Below are 21,502 nucleotides of genomic sequence, written 5' to 3' on the forward strand. Positions count from 1 at the left end.
ATAGCAGAATTTACTTGCAGAAATTCTCATATCTGCTTTTAGCACTTGTGAGGTTGTAAAAGGACACAGTGGCATGCACTTCCCCCTCTTTGAATAACATGCTACTTATGTAGTAAAAATTGATATGGTTGTGACCAGGAGACTGTTTGAAATTTGAGAAAAGAAAGTTCTTTGTTACTGGGAGGTGGAGCTTCACATTTGCCAGCTGGGAGCTAGCGCTAGGTATGTGCTTCTTTTCTAAGGTACACACACATCTTCACTGTGCTAAGTGAGCCTGTTGGAGGTCTTTTGTTGTCTGTTAGGTTTATAAAGCTCTTACTGAATGCCTGCATTTCTTCCATTCTAATATTGATCATTGTGCATTTTCAATGGACTGGTCTACAGAGAGCAGCTTCCTTCAGTGCACAATGCTAACCTTTCCCTGGATCAGAGTCCATCCAGAGCATTGAATGAGGCAGATATCCTGGGGAAAAAGCAGCATGTGATCAAGTGACTTAAACTGTAACATAACGCATGCAAATTAGGGTGGGAAGAGAGTACAAACTACTTGTTTAAACAACGACTTTGTGTATCTGTTGTACAGTTATACATGCATCAAAATATTGAAATAAATTGCAAATACTTGGTTCACTCTTGTAGTTTAGTTTCTCTGATGCTACCCCCAAAAAGCTGGGGGGCTTTTCTTATTTTACAGGTGCATTTTTAGTTAGAATGACCTTTTTAATTAAAATTTTGTTTGACCTTCAAAAAAACCATATATTTGAAATTAGGGGGGGGGGGATTTAATCATGTATTATGTCAAAAGCAGCTTGTCCTAGAAGTTTCAAATAAAACCCATGAAGATGTTTTAGTAGATTGCTGGCACAATTAGATTTCAGAGAGGGAGACCTGTGTTTGGGAAAGTACTCAATGCTGGATCACTGAAGTTGAAGTGTATAATGCAGGCTCTTAGATGGTGGGTAAGAAGTAAGTCTGGGAATAAGTGGATGTTAGAGACTGACTAGCAGTTCTCATATCTTAATGTTTGTGTGTGGAGTATTCTCAGTTACTCTGTTTTTGGTACAGTATGGCTGTACTGCTCTGTCGCAGTGGCTCTGGTACTTTTCTAAGTACATGGAAAGTTAATTCACTCAACTAACCCAGCAGAAAACTACTTCTTTTGTTTTGCCTGATTATTTTTTTTCTTCCCCTCTTCCCTTGGGTTAGCAAATTGAATTATCTTATTTTGTGGTCAGATGAGTGCCAGAGCAAGTACACAGAATGGGGACAGCAGTGTCAAGCCTGGAAGAAGGCAGTACTCTCTTTTCTAGTAGCAGAGCTATATTTGGTCTGCTTAGCTGTCCTGTGTGGCTGTCCCCTGTGCCACTGTAAACTACTGCAGTCAGAAATGGGGTGGGTTTTCTATAAATCCAAGAAAACAGAATAATTAAGATACTAGGTTTGTTCTTATTGTTAGCCTTTACTTACTGTCCTTGATATGTGAAAATGTCCACAGCCACAGACCAAATGTTCAGAACATATCACTGGAAGAAAAAAAATGTTTCTGTGCAAAGTACGTATGAAAAGAGGGAGGAGAATTGGTTCTGTTAAGTGATGTGGCTTTGGTACACGGGAAAGCAGGATTTTTGTGCCAGGCTAATACTGGTATCTTCTTTTTAACAGAATTTAAGGCTGTAAGTTTTCAAATATTTTCATAGTGTTTTCTTGCCTACTTACTAGTTTTGAAGTGTGTGATTTTTGTGAATTGTGGAAAAGTGCTATTTGGTTTACGTTTAGAGAAATTGTCTTTATTCATTCAAAACAGAGATAGGAAGCATCTCTCTTCTCATGCCCTGCACAGAATACTCAATAAAACATGATAGTGTTTTCACATGTAAGCCCAACATTTTTTGTCAACTTTGTTTCTCCTTCTTTTTTTCTCCTTTTGGCAATTGTTATTGAAAAACAGACTTTTGCTTAGCTAGGTGCTTCTTAGAGCTCCAACATCATCCACTGGTGGGCCTAGTGAGCTGATTCAGGTCCAGCAACTGCAGCTCTCTTAAGTGTAGCTTCGTTGGTTTGTTCTGCTGCATTTATTTCAAGGATTGGCATTTTTGTAATAGGGTCCTCTGTTTACTTGTTTCCATTCTTGTGAGCTAAAATGTTTTATAGTCTGATCTTTTCTGTGAAACTTAAGAGGGTATCTTCCTTGACAAGTAGCTGAATCTTCCAAAGTCTGTGTGATGGGCTTTCCAGATCTCATCGCATCTTGTACCACATTCCAAATGAGATTCCATTTCTGCTCGTTTTGTTTCTTTCCAGGAAGAACTGCAATTATTGAGCTTTTCAGAGCAGTAATAACAGAAGTGGTGCCCCTCCCTGGCATTTCCAAGATGTTTCTTTGTGTGCAGGGTATTTTGTTAGTTTTCAGCTGGTATTGCATGAAGAACTTGTAATCAATCCATTAAGCTAACCATTATGGTCTGAAAGTAGCCATACAGTGAATGCATTAAATCAGATGTACTTATGACTTTTCCCTGAAAATTACATGCCTAAATAATTTTGTTGATGATCTTTATTGAATTGCAAATATTTGACAATCTAAATGTGCCTTCTGTTCTGTGTTCAAAACCAAAGCCTTTTCAATTGTCTCTTATTTGTCTTCTCATTGTGGATTACATTTCAAGATAAGGAAGAAAAATGGAGGGAGTTGGAATGTCATGATATCTTTTCTGTTTTCACATGAACATGTATTTTTCTTGCTTTCATTAATCTTGCCTTCTCCTCCCTGCCCACCATGACTGAGCTGATTATTTAGTCCTGTGGAACTGTATGATCCCAGGAACCTTGATGTCAGGAATTACTCTACTTAATTTTATAATTTAATTTACTAAATGGAAGACACTTAATGGGTAATATTGTAGTTTTACTTCTTTTGCCTTTGGAATTTTCCTGAGAATGGCCACATAGATGGACCTTTGGTCTGACTCAAACCCAGTATCTTTTCTCCAAGAATAGCTATAACCTGGTGCCAGGGGAGATAGAAGAAATGTGCAGGCATATATGGTATTTTCTGCTAAGGCATTGCTAGTGTCCATCTATTTACTGCTTGGAACTTTTGAGTCGGGTGGAGTTTCTATTAAGGGATTATTCCTCCCACTTGATCTGCATTTCTTCAGCTATGTCTTGAAAAGGCAATTCAGAAAAAATGGCCTCTTATACTTTTCAGACCTTCATTTCTTATACATGTTCAGCTGTGTGCCAGCTTAAATTAAAATCTTGATTTCCTACATATTTTTGTTATTACAAAAAAGCCACCCCAGTTTTGGGAGGTTAATGAAGATTACGCTTCCTCTCATCCATCTTCTCTTTCATTAAATGATCATGTTTTCTTTTTATTGTACTTGGTTTCCAAAGGGGATATTCATGTAATATGAGGGTCAAACCCTTCCTGTAAGAATTGCTTTTTGAGGTGATTCACGAGTCAAAAACAGCTTGAATTTGACTGTGAAACTGGCCATGAAAAATCTTTTTTGAGTTGTAAGCAGAAGTTAATTCAGGTAACCATTGAGTAACCACTGAGAACCCAGAACCTCTTTTCGTTTAGCTTTTGGATTAGCAGAGAGTTTTGAAGAATGATCACAACTGGTTGATAAAAGAATTATGGAACCACTACAGTATTTTCATGTTAGAGATGATATTGCCCTCTGTGGTCATTTTGATTGTTTTACTATTACAGTTCTTGCTGATAAACATAATAAAAGGTCTTGTTCAAAACCTATTTTTCTTCTAAATGCTTCTCAGTCATCATGCTCTAATAGCCCTTTAAGTGTCCCACTGATTATTTTATTGGGCCATATTGGAGATAATTGGGTAGTGCCTTTATTTTGAAGTCAACACTAACTTGAATCTTCAGCAACCTTGGTGAAATTAATTAGTTCTAAGTCTGTCATAATTCATGCCTGTTTGTTAAAATAAATTTTTTTAGTTTTAACTATTACCATTTGGATCACAAATTCTGTAGCATATTTTTAATTAATCAAATCTTAATTCATCAGCTTCTAAATACACCATGTTATCTCTTTTTAGACCAGTTGCAGTCCTAATATGTTGCAAGGAATGCTATATGTAGCTTTCTCTTGCTGAGTGCTCTTCTGAGAGGTGCGATAGCATGCCCATTATCAGTCCTACAGATCTATCTTATGTAGCATATCAAAAGTAGTGCAAATTCATAAAACTCTTCAGAGCGTCTGAAGAATGAATGCGTATAGCTGTTTTTCATCTGCTGAAAACAGATTCCTAACTTAGAAAATTGTGTCCGCTTGTTTTATGGGGAGCTGCAGAGAGGCTTCTGATGAACATTCTAACTTTTTCTTACATTTTTTTTCTGCCTCGTCTGTAGATGGTACTGCATGGCTCTGTTCTCTTCAGTTTTCTTCCTAGTTGGAGAGCAGCAAGAAAGATAATGTTGCTGTTACAGAACTGGAATTAGTGAAAAGAAGTAGCTGGATGTAGTCTGTAGGTGTATTGCAAAAAAGAATACATATAAACCCACACCAACCACCCCCACCCCAAAAAAAAGAGCAGTGGAAAGATACATTCACACAAAAAAATGCCAGGCTGAACTTAAGCTTGGGCATAGCTTGAGTCAATCACTTGAAAGTCCAGAGATGTTACAATTTTTATATTTATTTTTTTTTTAAGTTTGGCAATAATGATATTTGAAACAAGGTAGGCCATCGTGGAAAACGTATTATTGTTTCCATTAATTGTAGTTTGCCACATGGAATTTATTTTTGCTGAATCTTCATACCCCGTTAGTTTCATTGGCTCTTTTTCTCATTCAGAATTTCGTTTTTGACTTCCTTGAGCATGGGTAAGTTGCCTGTCTGCCCCAGGTCTTGGTGAAGTCAGTGAATCTTCAGGTACTACAGAATACTTCTATGTATGGCGGGATCTGTTTTTACACAACACTGTAAGGCCTAATAAAATGCTATTGCATTATATTCTTTAGCTTGCCATAGGAACTTTATTGCTTGGCATTATCCAATAATGTCTTTTTCTTTTTTCCTAGACTAAATATTTCTTTCTTCAGTATTTGCAACTTGTAAATCACATATAATTGTCTTGCATGCTGTGTGTGTATTTATTCTAGCTTTCTTTAAAAAAACACGGTCCCTTGCTTTTTTCCATTTTTGTGGCCTGATTGCATTTTCTTTAGCAAGCTGTCTTGTCAGCTTCAACTGTTAAAGTTAAACATGTTCAGGTGTTGCATTGTTGAAACTGCAAATAGCAGCAGTCAACTTCCCCATTTAGGGCAGACTGATACTCCAGAATCTGGTTTGCATTGATCTCTTGCAGGATTGTCATTGCAAGTGGGTTGTTTCAAAATTCTGCCTGGTTACTTGCTTTGAGGAGGTCAGTGTTTGTAACAGAACTAAGAACTAAATTGTCCAACAGCTTCAGTTCCTGATGTCTGAATTGCATTTCTGTACCTGCATATAGTAGAAATGTTTTAAAGTTTTTATTCGTTGTGCCTTGAGCTGTAGTTTGTTAAGAAGTTCTTTTCTTCTAGAGCTTCTGACATTGCTTTCATGGTCTCTAGTTCTATTTACCTGGTTATGCACCCTACACAATAACCACTTTGAGTTGGTCCAGTTAATACTACTGGGTATTTACTTAAATGTCTGGCAAGGTGAGTTTATTTTTATGTTGTCTGGGCAGCCTACAGCTGATAGTAAAGTCCTCTGTAAAGTGGCAGTAAGGGGGAAAAAAAAAAGAAAAAAAACCCTGAAACATTAATACCAAGACATGACAGTGAACCAGGAAGTCCTGAGTAATTCCTTGCCTAGTTGAGGCAAATTGAAACCTTTGATTTAGTTTAATGATAAATAAATAAGTAAACATACTGTTATTTTTAGTGCAATTCATAAATTTACTTCAAACAGCACTTTGGGAGAAGACTAGATTTAGCAGATGAAGATCCTTGAGTTCCTGTATTTTGTGGGTCTTCCCCTTGGTGCATTTTCATTCCAAAACCAAGAAAACCATTATGCCTTACTGGTTTTTCTGTTGCACTTTTTGGGGGACAATGTCATGGCCTTCAAAAAAAAAAAATTATTCAAAAATGTTTATGTGTTGTTTTATTTGTATAGTTATTTCCATAGGGATTCTTCCTTTCTTTTCAAGATATGTATTCACATTTGGGGTCACTAATCTAAGGCAGACTTAGAAGAAAGACTGCATTAGTATATCATGAGGTAGTAGACTAAAGATTTGGTCATTGGATTGTGGTGTGTTATAAAAAATGGTTGAGAAAAAAAAAGAATAAAAATACAGACAAACTTTTGAAAAAGTATATAGTTTTCATCTGTAGTGGGTAAATATGAAAAACTACTTTATATTTTAATAATAATAATTGTATTAATATTTCTTACATTTCCTCTAGACCTCTAAGTCCTGTGAGGCTTTAGTGGATTTGGCGTAATTGACCTGTGTTCTTGTAGCAGCCTAAGCAGAACTGCCTGCTAGTTGTCCTGGTCCTGCTCTGTTCATCCCTTTTCTCCCACCCCTAGCTGCACAGCCCTACTCCTTTTGCTTTGGTGCTAGATTGCTGTGTGTTCGCTTCTGGGAACCATTCATTTGTTTGTGGGAGTGGAGAAGAGCGCAAGAGTTAGTCTGTCACTAGTTGAACATGCTGAAATAGCTCAGCTGCACAGCCACGTGAGTCCTGCAGCCAAGGCAAAGGGGGAGTAGTTGGGACTTTGTGGCTGGAGCAGGGCAAGAGATTTGGGATCCTGACAACAGTGAGACTAGTTTTGGCTGATGTGGAACTGCAGCTGCTTCAGTTTAGCATTTATGATGAGGGTTAAAACCACTCATTTGCCTGTCAGTTGAGCCTTCAACATTAAGGCTGAAAATAAGTCAATATGGTGAAGTTTTGGACATGCAAGCAACTTATGACGGGGTAATCTATGTATTAGCTTTGTATGTACTAACTTTCCATAGTACTGTGTGGCACATGCAAGGAACACAAGGCAGTTCACACTAAGTAAGCTACTTGAGATTTGCTGCAGTGGAAGTGCAGTGGAGCTGCTAAGAGGTGCCACACTATAAATTCACATCCTATACTGTTGTCCAGTAAACTGTTCCTATATATTTAGATCTTTAAATTTAATTAAGCTCCTAACTTCTCCATTTCAGCTAGTAAAACTTCGGGCAGAGGCTGCTCCAATCTCATTATAAATTCTGAATACAATGTATACACTGGAATTTTATCACCTTTTCAGATATTAAAAGTTGTGGAGGATTTGAAAATAAAATGTGTTTTCTTTTTCTCTGAACCAAACTTGCAAAAACATCTGAAAAGCACTTGCAACTTGAGGAGAAAGTGGGAATAAAAGTCAGTCTTTGGAGCTCCATGTTCATAAGAGTTTTTCTTACTACTTAGAGTTAAAATACAAGTAATAAAGGATAATTGTTTTGTTATGTTTATTCAATATTCTTTTAAATGTCAACTGCCTTTTTGTTTGCAGAAGATTGCAGATTGGTAGTTAGTGGTATATTCTAGAGCAGCTGTTCCCAACTGTAGAGCTTGACTTTTATGGATGTATTGGCTGACATAGTTGGACCTTTATTATTGAAACATCTTCTGTTTAATCCATTATGGTGCTTGTGTGTTTATACTTGCAATACCATGAGAATGCCCTAATTCTGTTAAATATGCTTGTGCGTCTGGATGGGGTGGCCGTCAACCTGTTCATCTTGTGGACCAAGTACAGGGAACATGTTTCTGTTTTCTCTCTCCTTCCTTCTAACTTGTAATAGTACGTGGCACATACATCCAAGGCTAAAGGGGAAAAAACCCAACACTTCTGAATTTCTGGCAACATTGGGAAACACTCTGCTTTGAATTCAAAGTAAAACAATCCTGTTAAGATAAACTGGAGAGAAAAAACATATGCAGGAGAACAACTAATAACTGGTTTCTCAGGGATGTGTCCTGTATCCCAAACGGTGCTGAACCTCAATGTGCACATGTGCTCCCTCTTGCTGCCTTGGTTGGGAACCGGCAATATTCTGTGGGGAATATAACCTGAATGGCAAATATCCTGCAAAGGCAGAGCACAGAGGAGCCGTGTGAGTGCAGGTTGGTCAGCAGGCTGTAAGGAGCTGGTAACTGTTGAACTTGCACCGCTCTCTAAATCTCCAGCTCTCTAAAGCTTGCTGTTAGGAGGAATGATTGGCAGAAAAAAAAGTGACTACTTAAGCCCCACTTCCTCGGGTAACTAAAAATGTTTTCAGTAAGAGTTTTAATTACTAACTGTGGTAGAAGGAGAATACAGTTAAAAAATGTAAATGATTTGTTTAAAAAATACACACTCTTGCTTGAAGTAAGAAAAATGCCTTTTAAAAATATGTCTGGGGAAATAAAAGCTACAAATGAGCTATTTTAGGTTAAGCGAGACAAAATATTAGTCTTGTATGTGACAGACATACTAAATAAATAACATCTTTTCATTAGGAAATGTACAAGAAATAAAGTCCAGGAGGAGCCAACGCAAAATAAGGAAACATAGAAATGCAGCACTAATTTACTCTAAGATGTTAGTTTAATAAATAGCACTTATCTCTTGCAGCAGCATGCTTAATATACCTTTTACTTTTTATGCAGCTGAGCATAACTAAGTTCCCAGTCACATCTTTTTGTTGAAGACATAAAATGTGTAAGTTCTGTAGTAACTGCGGTTAGTTCTTAAAAAAAAAAAAAAAAAACCCCACACAACCGAAAACCTAAAAAAACCCCCACAAAAATCAGCTCCCCAAACTTGTTCACTGAAGTGCCAATGAAAGGGATGACTCAATCCCTTTTTGTGGATGGGGTTATCACTTCCTCTTGTTTGGTTCGGTGCCTGGAGGAGTCTGTGTGGAGTTCAGATCTCTTCCCGTTTAGCCTTCCCTTTCACATCTCTTCCTCTTTTTTTTTTTTTTTTTTTTTTTTTTTAAAGGCAACAGAATTATTGGACTTGCAAGGGAAAATATGTATAGGTTTCATCCCATAGAACTACTTGAATTTCAGATTTCTGTCTACTGAAAGACACATTTGCATTCATTTAATAGCCTTTAAAAATGGTTATAGTATGATACTAATAAAAGCATTTTCCAGTGGTCTCCAAGTGTTCCAAAGTTAACCAGATTTTCATTGTAGTATTCTGCAAAACATATGCAAACATTGTACCAAGTCAAGGGTAAATCACCAGTCATTCTTAAACCAGTTTATGAAGGTCCATCTGAAAATATTGTGCTTACGTAGCAATGAGGGCTTCTGATTGTCGCTTAGTTGAGGGGTTGTAATATACCTGCTCAAACAAGTCCTTGCATAAAAACATCATGCTGCATACTCACTGTATGTGTTAATTCTAAAAGTTTATAGTGACAATTTTACCTGTAACTGTTTGATAACTTTTAGTAAATAAGAGGTAGTATAAGAAATAGAATTAAGACTTAGTTATGCTAGTAGCTATATTTCTCTTTGTTGGCTGCATACAAGAAAGGAGTGAGCAGGCACTGCAAGCAGATGTGGAATATCTTCTCTCCAGGGAAGCCATTCGCTAGGTACTAATTACAGACTGGTTTAAAATCTTTGCAATACGTAATTAATCATTAAAACCATGGCTATTCTTGTTGTTTGTGCAGGTGTCTTACCCTACTTTGTATCTTGCTAAATTCTTAATACTGTCTTTTTAACAGCTGTTTTCATGTGATCATACATTGAGAAAGTGTTTGTGTTGTATTTGTTACCTTTCAGTTTCATTTCATGGGAAGGACACAGACATTAAAGAAATGCTATATTCCAAATTGCAAGACTAGATTTCTATTGAATGATTTGGGATATGAGTAAAGAAGTGAACAAATAATTAAAATAGAAGGCATTTTAAGCCTTGTTCTACTCTGTTTTTGTAAGAATTTCCAGGAAGAGGACTTCCCATCAGGAGAAGATCTTAAAAATCAAGTCCTATGTTTTTGTCTGAGATTGGAAAATGCTGAACATGAAGAGAACTCCTTTCTTTACATCAGAGCTACCAAGCTGGTTTTTAAAGACTTTAAGTTTTAAGTCTGTGATGTTAAATACTTTGTAGACTACCCATGTATCACAAAATAATTATGACACAGAATCAATGACCTTTTATTACGCTTGTGCACACACACACACTCTCCCTGTCTTCAGATAGTGAAGATTGCCTAGAGCAAACATCACTTACAACTTTAAGGCAAAATTCTGATCCTTTGGTTGTTTTGTAAAATAAGTACATCCAACTTCTTTTTTTTTTTTTCATGTAGGGCCTGTGTTACTGATCTTGGAACAAACAGCTTAGTGTATTTCCAAGAAAAATACATCTGTGGACTTGGCAGTTGAGAATAATTGTAAAAAGCTCCAAAGCATTCCATAAGGGAGAGAGTAGAATGTATCAGATATTTTGTATGGAGCCTACCTTGGAATGACAAACATTTTTCATGTTACAGTGACGATGTAGCGAAGAATAATAATTGAATACGTTTTTTGAGTTGTATATCTGTATGAATGGAGGTGGAGATCAGTAACATTGATTTCAATAATTGCTCGCTATCACTTCCACTTTCATGTTCTGCATACTTATGCATTGTGTCAAGAAATTGAACACTGATTTGAAAACTGAAAGAAGTTAAAATTACTTAAATCTCTGGAGAGTATACTTCTCTTCATACCTGCAAAGTAAATAATTCCCTGTATTAAAGAAGAAAAAATATGCATTGCCTTGAATGTAATTTAATCTTACTAAGTATCTTGGGACATGGAATAAACCCCATATATTTCACAATTTTGGGGAAAATGAAATCACCACCCTTGGGAGGTTAAGAGGTCCAGTTTTATTAGCAAAGTGGTTTTTGTCTTTTCAGTAGTGCTCAGGGCTGTGGTCAGTACTTAGCCAATGCAAATAAAACCTTCTTGTCATACGCAGCCTGCAAAATAACTTGGAATATGCCATGATGGAGGCAGTGAGAATGGCAAGTGCAGGAGGAAGACTTGACTGCTTCTTTAAGATTACATTCTGCCTGAATACAATGCCTGATTTGTATTTATTTATTTGTTTGTTTATCTTGGCAATAGTATAGTCTGATAATATAGTCTGATATGGAGTGTGGGGAAGGAAGTATTTTTGTAGCTTTCATTAAAGGAAGCTTTTTCCCACAGGCAATTAGGTTACGATTTCTTTGGGCTGCTTGCTGCAATCATTTCTGAAGGCTACTTATCTGATGAACTATTTTATTAGCATACTGGCTTTGCTAATCTCTGTATAGAGGACCTTGTTTGATCATGATGAAATAGGAAAATTTCAAAATATTTTTCTTTATGCAGTTCCTGAATCTGAATGAGAGTGATGAACAAAAAATGACCTTGATTGTTTGATTGTAAGTTAAGCCACTCTTATAAGCAGTCAATACCCTTTGTTTTAACTGTTTATTGAAAGCAGCTTTGGAAAAGTGTTGCCTTTCAGTGTAGGAAGGCTGCAAAGAAGAACATTCATGAGAAACGATTTTTTGCTAAGAAAGTAAAGATTAGGAATGCAAAATAAGCTGTCCATTTTCTTTAATAAATGCAAAATATGCTTATTGTCTGTTATCAAAGGATAAAATAGGATCACTTTTTTTAAGTCTTAATGGCTTTATCCTAGTGGCTAATAACTGAGTATGCTTTTAACGTCTAATGTTAAATGTCTAATGAGTATGCTTTTACATGTAATGTTTAGACTGTGAATACATTAGAACTTAAAGAAAAATTAACCTTCAGGTATCCCTGATTATTATAACAACAATATATGCATAAAAAAGCTTATGGTTTTTGTGTAAGAGTATTTCCATGTATAGTACCAGTCTCGTGCAAAGTTTTTAGTCAGTCTTTTAAGTATTTCTGTGTTTACCGGTATTCTCTGTAAAGATAACCCAGTATTTTACTTTTTTTGTCAAGCTGCTGAAGTCTTTGTTTCAATCTGCTGTTCTCAATACAATTTGATCTCCTAGCTTCTACTAGGAATTGTGGTGTTTGGGGTTTTTTTTGCTTGGTAGCCTCTCAATTTCTCAATCCTTGTTTTCTTTTTTCTTTGAAAAGGAACTTTTGCGGTAAGGGAAAAGCATGACTGTCTTCATAGGTCCTGTAACATTTAATTTCCCTTTCTTTAGATGCTTTAAATGGGAGATTATTTAGTTTCAATTGTATGAGTTTGCTTAAACTTGGTAGAAAGTCTTAATGTTGTACTTCATATTTGTTGTAGACATCCTGATTGTTTATTCATGTAAATAATATCTTTTTACATACTGTGACACTCAAATGATTGACAGCTATCAGGTAAGCCTTATTTCTGTACATTTGTTTGCAGTATTTGTAAGTTGATATTGATATAATAGCAAAGGAAAAGATCTCGGGCTTTTTCTTTTTTTTTTTTTAAAGTCGTCGTTGCATCAAAAACAGAGTAGCATATGGTCAGTTAAGTCATTGTCCCTGAAAATCAAAACCCCAAGCAACTTTCAGTGCAGCTGCACTGTTGGCAGAAAAAGAGGTTTATTTCGGTTGGTGTTCTGACAGCTATTCCTGTGTGTCACAGCAATAAAATAGACGTAGATCTAATTCTGACCTGGACCAGAGGGAGAGGATGCTTGTGCAGCCCCACAGCTGTAGCCACATTACAGGACAGATTTGCTGACTGACAGAGGGCAACCGCTTCCTGAGCTGCTTTCTTGTCCTTACTCCACCAGATGCATGGGGGCAACCTGTAAGGCATCTGGGTCTCTTCTGTAGAGATCTCAGACTCTTTGAATGCAGGAGGAAAATCTCTCTCTATCCTTAGCAGCATTCCCAGCTAAGGCTTTTATGCCTTTTTGTAGCTGAAATATGAGGGAGAAATGCTTCTTCCCACAAATGCTGCTGAGGAGTCTGGTGTGATAATCTGACCCTAGGGTCAGATCGACAGGGTGCCACACTGTACCGCTTCATCACTGTAAAGCTGAAGGTGTGGCTGTATGTCTCTCCCCTGCCTCCTACATTTTTTTTTTTTGCTTTTTCTTCTTTTCTCTCCTAGCCAGAGAAGCCCTGAGACGTGCATTACTGTTGCTTTATTGATTTGGTAGAACTCTAACTCTTGTTTTAGTTAGTCTTCTATGATAGGTTAATATAGGTAATGTGTATATCTGTCTGGGTTGGATATGTACTAATTAAGAAAAAGTAAAAATGGGGGGCATGACTCAGCTTGATCTCCTGATGCTTTATAAGAGCATTTTCTTGCTCTATTTTTCATTTCTGCTCTATGTTTTATTATATATTTTTTTCTTAAGCTTAAAATGACCTTTTAAAAAAATCTTTTTTAAAATATTGGATCTAGCAGATGTTGCAAGTGAATGACTTTGTCTGTAAACAAAAGACCCAGATGATTTTGTAGACTAAGATTCAAGGAGGTTTACATACTCTTATTTTGCCTTCTTTCCTCCTCCATCTCTTTGTGAAGAAGAAAAAAAAAGACTAAAAAGGGGGAGGTGCAAAAAGAGAAGAGAAGAGTTTTGCAGGGTAGTAATTAAGAGGGTTTCTTTGCTCTTGGTGGTTCCCTTGTTCTGTAGTATTTAGTCATGGCTACATGTTTTGATGGACACTGAAAATTACGTATTTTAGACGTAGTATAAGGCTTCAGTATGATCTTCTGATCTGTTCTTCAAGAAATCATGGCCAAACTTGGATATTTGAGCTACGTTGGAACAGGTCAAATACTTCAGAAGCAGAATGAATACCTGAGGCTATCATTCAGTTGCCTTATCAGCTAAACCTTAATAAGTTTGAGATAAGCTAACAGACTAAGGAGGACTGCAGTTTTTATGAGGTGTTTTGGTTTAGTGGTAGGGACAGTCATCCTAAACGTTCTCTTGTTCCCCATTTGAGCAAGGAAGTTAAATTGAATGGATGCTTCACTTTTCTTCCACTTTACCTATTTGCATGCTTGCCATCCAGTTTACTGTGTTACATCAGTGTAACTCTCAAGTAATTGCATAGCATTTTCATGAACTTTGTAACAGTCATGGTTTAACCACAGCCAGCAGCTAAGTACCGCACAGCCACTCACTCACTCCTCCCCGGACCCAGTGGGATGGGGAGGAGAATTGGAAAAAAAAAAAAAAAAAAGTAGTAAAACTCATGGGTTGAGATAAGAACGGTTTAATAACTAAAATAAAATAACAATAAAATATTATAATCATAATTGTAATGAAAAGGAATATAACAAAGAGAGAGAGAAATAAACCCCAAGAAAATACAAGTGATGCACAATGCAGTTGCTCACCACCCACTGACTGATGCCCAAGCAGCGATCTGCCTCTCCCAGCCAGCTGCCCCCAGTTTATATACTGGGCATGACGTCCTATGGCATGGAATATCCCTGTGGCTAGTTCAGGTCAGCTGTCCTGGCCATGCTCCCTCCCAGCTTCTTGTGCACCTCCTCACTGGCACAGCATGGGAAACTGAAAAATCCTTAAATTAGGCTAAGCCCTGCTTAGCAACAACTAAAACATCGGTGTGTTATCAATATTACTCTCACACTAAATCCAAAACACAGCACTGTACCAGCTACTAAGAAGAAAATTAACTCTATCCCAGGTGAAACCGGGACAATAACTAATAGCGATATTTCTTTTTATCAGTGTGAATGAGAACAGTTTCTTGTCCAGGGCTATATATAGCATTTGAATGTTTCTAGAAGGATGTGTTCAGGTGAGTTTTCCAGTCAATGAAATAGTCAGTAATAGCAGTTCTAGCTTGTTGGGCAACTGCTAAAAATCTAGGATTGTTTTGGTCAGTTTTTCTAATTGTGCAAACTCATCTTCTCTGGGGGATGTTGATGAAGAGTTTTAATGTTTGTAAGCATAATTGACCTTATTTATGCTTCCATTGAGGTTTTGTTTGTTTGTTTTTACAGCCTTTTAAGGATACATTTCTATTAACCTTCATGGATATTGTTATGACACTAACCCAAGCCTCAGAGTGTAAAGTGTTGTCACTTGACAACTTGATCTAACCTGACTTGACCAAAGCATTACTTGGGTAGTGTCTTTTCACTATGCTAAACTTTTATAGCTGTATCCCATGTTGCTTGGCAAGCAATGGCCAACACTGAATTTTCTCGCTTCCCCTTGTGAAGTACACTGTGAATTCAGAAGGTCCATAAATTCTTCAATAAATATTGTTATTGATCATAAGTCTAAACCGCTTTATTTAAAATGGGTATTTATTTATTTAAGGTTTTTAAGGAGCAATACTGCACACTACTGTGGTGTAGAAGGATGGTGGATGTAGCCTGAATTCCGGTTCCCAATGAAAGGTTCTTCAGCCAGTTCTTTAGCCATGCACCCCCCCTCTGTCCCCCCATCTCCTCTCTCTTTCCCCTCCCCCTCAACAAGTTCACTTGATGGACTTGCCCTAGGAATTGGTGAGAATAGTTTCAGCCAGGAGGCTGTTGCCAGTGGAGCCCTCTCTCTCCCTTTCTGGGATGACAGCAATGTGAGTAGTGAAAGAAGCAGGGGATTATGAAAGCACCAAGGATAGTTTCGTGTCTTAAACACTTGGAAGCTACCCTAGAGTATGAACTATTTTCTTGTATTTGTAGTCCCTGTGATGACAGATGACCCATCTACCCATACTTTGGAAAAGTGGTCGTCTTTTTTCTAACCACCCTACGTGTGGCTTTAACCTTACTTGCAGAAGAATTGGGCATTCAGTGTCAGAACACAAATGAGACCATTTGAACACCTGTGGTGTTGTGTAAAACTAGGTACTTTAAGATGAAATGCTTATGGGTTTGGAACTTAAATACTCAAGATTAAGATGCTTTAGTGGTAAAAACTGCTCTACAGTTCCCCATTTATAATAAAACCCTTATAAAGATATTTGTGGAGATGTACTGTTAAGCGTTAATGAATTTCTCATGCTGTGGTGATGAGCATGGCAGATAAAGTCAGTAGGAAGTTAATAATTCACAAAAGGTTTTTAGTGATGTGCAATATATAAGGCACAAGCTAATCAACTGATGAGGAGAGGAGAAAAAAAATACTGATTAACTGACTGTTAAGCTTTTTGTTTTAACCTGAATAAGGTAGCGTCCTGGTTCAAATATTATGTGGTGATGTAGTTAAAGGTTACTTTCTAATGCATGTATATAAGTAGGTTAATTGTGATTGCACATGGAACACTGCTTGTGATATTGCCCACCTTCAAAGTGTTTTGCAGAATAGACAGTGTTACTGTGGTGTTTTCCACCAAATCTAACTTCTCAGATTTAAATCAATTATCTTTATAGATTACTTTTCAATATCAATTATATTGATACTGTAATCTTCTCAGGGCTCGAATTACCTTTGCTTTGCTCTTTTCTTTTTATAGCATAGATTTCTCCATTTCAGTCAGAAATAGAACTGCTGGCACTAGTATCCTTAATTACACTGTATAGTCAATAAAGCAGTCATGGTAGGCACTTTTCCAGTGGGTATTGTTTGCTGACATTTCTTTGTGACTTGGGAATCAGCTTCAACTTAAGGTCTTCTCCAGCCATTACTGTCTCCATTAGTGCTCTCTTAATTCTGATTTCTCCCTTGTCATGGCTTATACCTGATGTTTACCCTTCTCGATTCCTCATTTCAGAGTCCGCCTGGCTCAAGTGTCGTCTTGTGGTGGGTTGAGCCTGGCTGGACACCAGGCGCCCACCAATGAAAGCACCAAGGATACAGCACCACCAGTGCTATATCTCTCCCTTGCTCAGCTGGGCAAGGGAGAGAAAAAATGTAAGGACAGGGAAAGATCACTTGCCAATCACCATCACGGGCAAAACAGACTTTACTCGGGGAAATTAGCTTAATTATTACCAGTCAAATCAGAGCAGGATAATGAGAAATAAAACCAAATCTTAAAACACCTTCCCCCCACCCCTCCTTTCTTCCCGGGCTTAACTTTACTCCTGATTTTCTCTACCTCCTCCCCTGCCAGCAGCACAGGGGGACAGGGAATGGGGATTGTGGTCAGTTCATCACATGTTGTCTCTGCTGCTCCTTCCTCCTCAGGGGCAGGACTCCTCACACTCCTCCCCTGCTCCAGCGTGGGGTGCCTCCCACGGGAGACAGTCCTCCGTGAACTCCTCCAACACGGGTCTTTCCCACGGGCTGCAGTTCTTCATGAACTTTTCCAGCATGGGTCCCTTCCACGGGCTGCAGTCCTTCAGGCACAGACTGCTCCAGCGTGGGTCCCCCCACAGGGCCACAAGTCCTGCCAGAAAACCTGCTCCAGCGTGGGCTTCTCTCTTCATGGGGCCACAGGTCCTGCCAGGAGCCTGCTCCAGCGTGGGGTTCCTACGGGGTCACAGCCTCCTTCAGGAACCCACCTGCTCCGGCATGGGGTCCTCTCTCCCCGGGCTGCAGGTGGAGATCTGCTCCACCATGGACCTCCGTGGGCTGCAGGGGGACAGCCTGCCTCACCAAGGTCTTCACCACAGGCTGCAGGGGAATCTCTGCTCCAGCACCTGGAGCATCTCCTCCCCCTCCTTCTTCACTGACCTGAGGGTCTGCAGGGTTGGTTCTCTCACACCTTCTCACTCCTCCCTCCAGCTGCAATTGCACAGGTTTTTTCCCCTTCTTAAATGTGTTATCCCAGAGGCACTACCACCGTTGCTGATGGGCTCGGCCTTGGCCAGCGGCAGGTCCGTCTCAGAGCCGGCTGGCATTGGCTCTGTCAGACATAGGGGAAGCTTCCAGCAGCTTCTCACAGAAGCCACCCCTGTAGCCACCCCTGCTTCCAAAACCTTGCTACACAAACCCCATACAGTTGTCCAGGTGTGGAGGTGTTCTCTCCTGGGTCTTCTGCCCACACATTTGTTCTCTACTAGCAACAGTGGATGAATTGAGAGTTCTGGGGAAAGATGCCCTATTTTTGGTTCTAAATGGCACTATAACATTAAAAATAGGTAGTTAAAGCAAGTTGTGGAGCATGCTCTGTGTAGACGGGTATCTGTGTACTTGTTGAACTAATACACACATGGGAAGTTTTCAAAAGCCTGTTGCTTGTCTGAATTTGGATAGATTTGCATAAGAGCACTAGTAAAAGGTACAAACTGATACTAAGGCCTCCTATCACGTTTCAATTACCAATTTGCGTATATGAGGTAATAGTTATAATTTTTGTTTAGAGGTAGTAACATAGAATATTTTCCTCTAACCTTGTTTCAGAAATGTTTGAGTAATTTCTTCAGAAGCTTGCCCAATCTATATAGTAGGCAAGTGTATGAGAAGGTAAATGTAATTTTAGCAAAAATTTTAGCGGCTGGAAACAGGAACTTCTAAGGGCAGATAATGGGCAACATAGGGCTTCCAGCTCTGTCAGTGCTGTGTCTCAGCTTGATGCAGGGTTTTTTAAATGTTATTTGAAGATATTCTTAAATAAAATTTGTATAGTAATAGGGTAATTGTATACCATTACACTTATACTATTTTCAGTCTTAATATGAAGGACTGCAGTACTTAAAAGTTGGAATTTCAGGCATATATTAGGTTTAGTTTAAATTTTAAACATAGCTTTTTGTTTCTCTGTATGATGGGCATCTCAGTACTCAGTTTAGTTGGAGAAAACAGTAGGCTGTTTTCAGTTACAGGCAAATACAAAAATGTAGACCGTAGATTGCTCAAATGCAAGATTATGAAGGATTTTTGCTTACAATAACATTATCAAAACTATAATCTTGGCAGTGTTTCTCTAGACATATTTGAAATTGGTTACACCCATCTTTTGGCTACATAATGCAGGGGTTTAGTTCTTAAGGACTGAATTATATTTACAGGGATGATGCAGCCAATTTCCCTGTTACTGCATCATCTGTTTCAAATGACTTATTACTCATGTGTTCATTCTTACACACTGGTTACTGCCTTTTGAAATTTATAGTCCTTCACCATAAAATGCTGTTTCTTCTGCAGACAAGGAGATATTTTGCAGTTGCAATAGATGTCTCGGCAACTGACTTAAAGGTATCTAGAACAAAGTATTGCTTTGAATGATCAAGTCTTAATGATTAAATGTTTACTAACTTGTTTAAATATTAGAACACAATACTTCCATATTAGGAAAGACTAATAAAACAAACTGCTCCAATAAAGCATTTAAAATTCATTTTTCTAGGGTAGAAATCCTAGTATTTTTGGTAAATACTTAATCTAAAAAGCATAGTCTGTACTGGTGTAAGGCAGGTCCATCTGGGCCAGTATCCTGTTCTGCATAAACAAAGGCTAGGTAAGGAAGAGAGGTTATGAAGTAGGACAAGAGCAAGTGAAACTTCACTAGAGCATGCTCCTAGCCTCCCAAAATGTACAGCACATGCAGTTCCTGAGCTGTAAGTGGGGTCATTGTATTTAGCAGGTGTGATAATTTTTACTTCCATGAATGTTTATTGCTTTTTGAACCCAGTGTAACCTTTTAGTATCCATAACTTTTCATTGCAAGAATTATCATGATCTAAATTTACACTGTATAAAGAGCCACTTCTGGTGATGATTTTGCACCTGTCATAGTAATTTAATTCTGTATCTCCTAGACAGTGAACTATCTTTCATCCTTGTATTGTTCAGAATACTATAGCCAGAATACTTAACACGGCAGTGGATTTAAAAATATTGTTAGCTTTCATGAAATTTTTTGCGGTGCAGTATAATAGTCCATATACTGCATAACTAGTAAGTGTGCAGTTTCATAGCAAATGTTTAATGCACTTTTTTGTTCTGATATTAAGTAACTGTTACTACTGAATCCTGTTTTCAGCCAGTTTTGCTATGCAGAATTTCAGCATAGCTTTGATCAAAGGTATTGGTTCATTCTAAAGAATACTTTAAAATAAAATATGTATCTAGGTTGATGATTCGTTGCAGTTGAGACAGCACTGTTTGAAAACAACAACGTTATTAAGTTCGATAGAAATGGTGATGGGCTTTTAACTACAAATGTGCTGCCAAGCTGGATGGCAATGATTGCTCTGTATAATACATTTTTTTACATTATTTCAGATGGCTTAATTTAATCTGTTTGTTGTCAGGCTTTATCATTTGTGGGAGGTTTGGGGGTTTTTTCCTAGCTCTAGTTGTTGACCTACTTGTCTGTTTTATAAATAAAAAGTTTTTCTCCTTTATTGACAGTCTACCTATGTAAACTAAAACATACTCTTTGATTAAGAACTTTTTCTGATAAAACCTCTTGGAGTTTTTCATATGAATTTCCAATTAGAGTGGGAAGGCCAAATGGTGTAAATGTTGTTGTGATAAACAGATGGGAGATTTAAAAGGCAGTAAAATATAAACAGAATGAGGAGCTTTGGTATGAAAAGCATGCTTGCTGCCAAGCTTCCATTTAATTTACTTGTTAAAAGCTGGAACGTAGGCTGGCCATTTTTGGTTCTTCCTTTTCATTTCTTAAAAGGAATGGAAAAATGTCATTTCATTGACCGAGTTTATCTTCTACTTTTAAAATAGGTTAAATTAAAAATACAAATGTTGATTTCCCTCAGAGGTGCTGAATAAACTGTTTTAATTATTAAAACACTTATTTGGTAACTAGAAGTCTTTAAACTTGATTTCAGCAAGTTGTTATTGTAGATGTAATTTGTAATCTTCATATTTTCTATGAATAACCCATAAAAGATGCTGTATCACTTCTTCCGTTGAGTTGGACAACATTAAGTGGACGTCAGTTTCGTTTGAAGAATGTGTTGTGATACAGCTGTGGAAAGATAATCCTATTGTAGGTATCACTGTATAAGAGAACACTTTGTTGCAATACATATTTACTTTTTTATTAAGTAAACCTTGTGCACATTAAATTTCTCTAATTTCTTCCATTTGAATTGCATTATTTTTTAAACTGGGTTGATAGCTCTGCTGTTTATTTTAGCACCTGACATGGTATGCTTTTGACTGACTGTTTTGTAAACGTCTGTTTTATCTTTTTCAGATGCAGTTCTGACTTAACTCGTTCCTCTTTATAAGTTTTCATAATTTGCAGTGTCTCCCCTTGATTGTAGTTTGTCTAATGGGGCAGTGCTGGCATTGTCATCTTACTCGGTGCTTATATGTTAGTCTTGGTTTTGAGAACCTCGCTACATTCTTGTTATTATGCAGATTACGCTTAAGTCCACTGCAGGCTTATGTACACTTACAGTACCTTTGCTCCCCTTGTATAATTTCACTAAATGACATTTAAATAAAAGAGAAACGTCAGCTATTTGGTACTGAAAGGAATGGACTGGTTGCTTTTTATTTTCTTTAGCTTCTCTTTTAGTGAATACAGAGTGGTAACGCAGAATGAAATTATTGCTTTGGCTTGCTTTTTCTTAAAGAGATATTTGGAATACTTCTGAAAGGCTTTTCCAAGTATCAACCATTGGATTATTCTGGAGAGTGCTTTTAATCATATTTTTGTCCAGTT

The 21,502-nt window shown here is 37.6% G+C and overlaps 1 protein-coding gene across 8 annotated transcripts in view; it reads left to right on the top strand.

The window, feature by feature from the left end:
* Positions 1 to 21,502, top strand: part of CEP170 (centrosomal protein 170) — a 106,361-nt gene that overhangs the window by 2,840 nt on the left and 82,019 nt on the right. The window contains exon 1 of one of the 8 annotated variants that reach the window (XM_049831386.1): positions 20,721 to 20,818. The exons of the other annotated variants lie outside the window; for them this stretch is intronic. The gene's annotated coding sequence lies outside the window, so the exon portion shown is untranslated. Of the gene's footprint in view, positions 1 to 20,720; positions 20,819 to 21,502 lie in introns of those variants that run through there. 8 annotated transcript variants of the gene reach the window in all.

Source organism: Accipiter gentilis, chromosome 28 (assembly GCF_929443795.1).
Source record: "Accipiter gentilis chromosome 28, bAccGen1.1, whole genome shotgun sequence".
NCBI lineage: Eukaryota > Metazoa > Chordata > Aves > Accipitriformes > Accipitridae > Astur > Astur gentilis.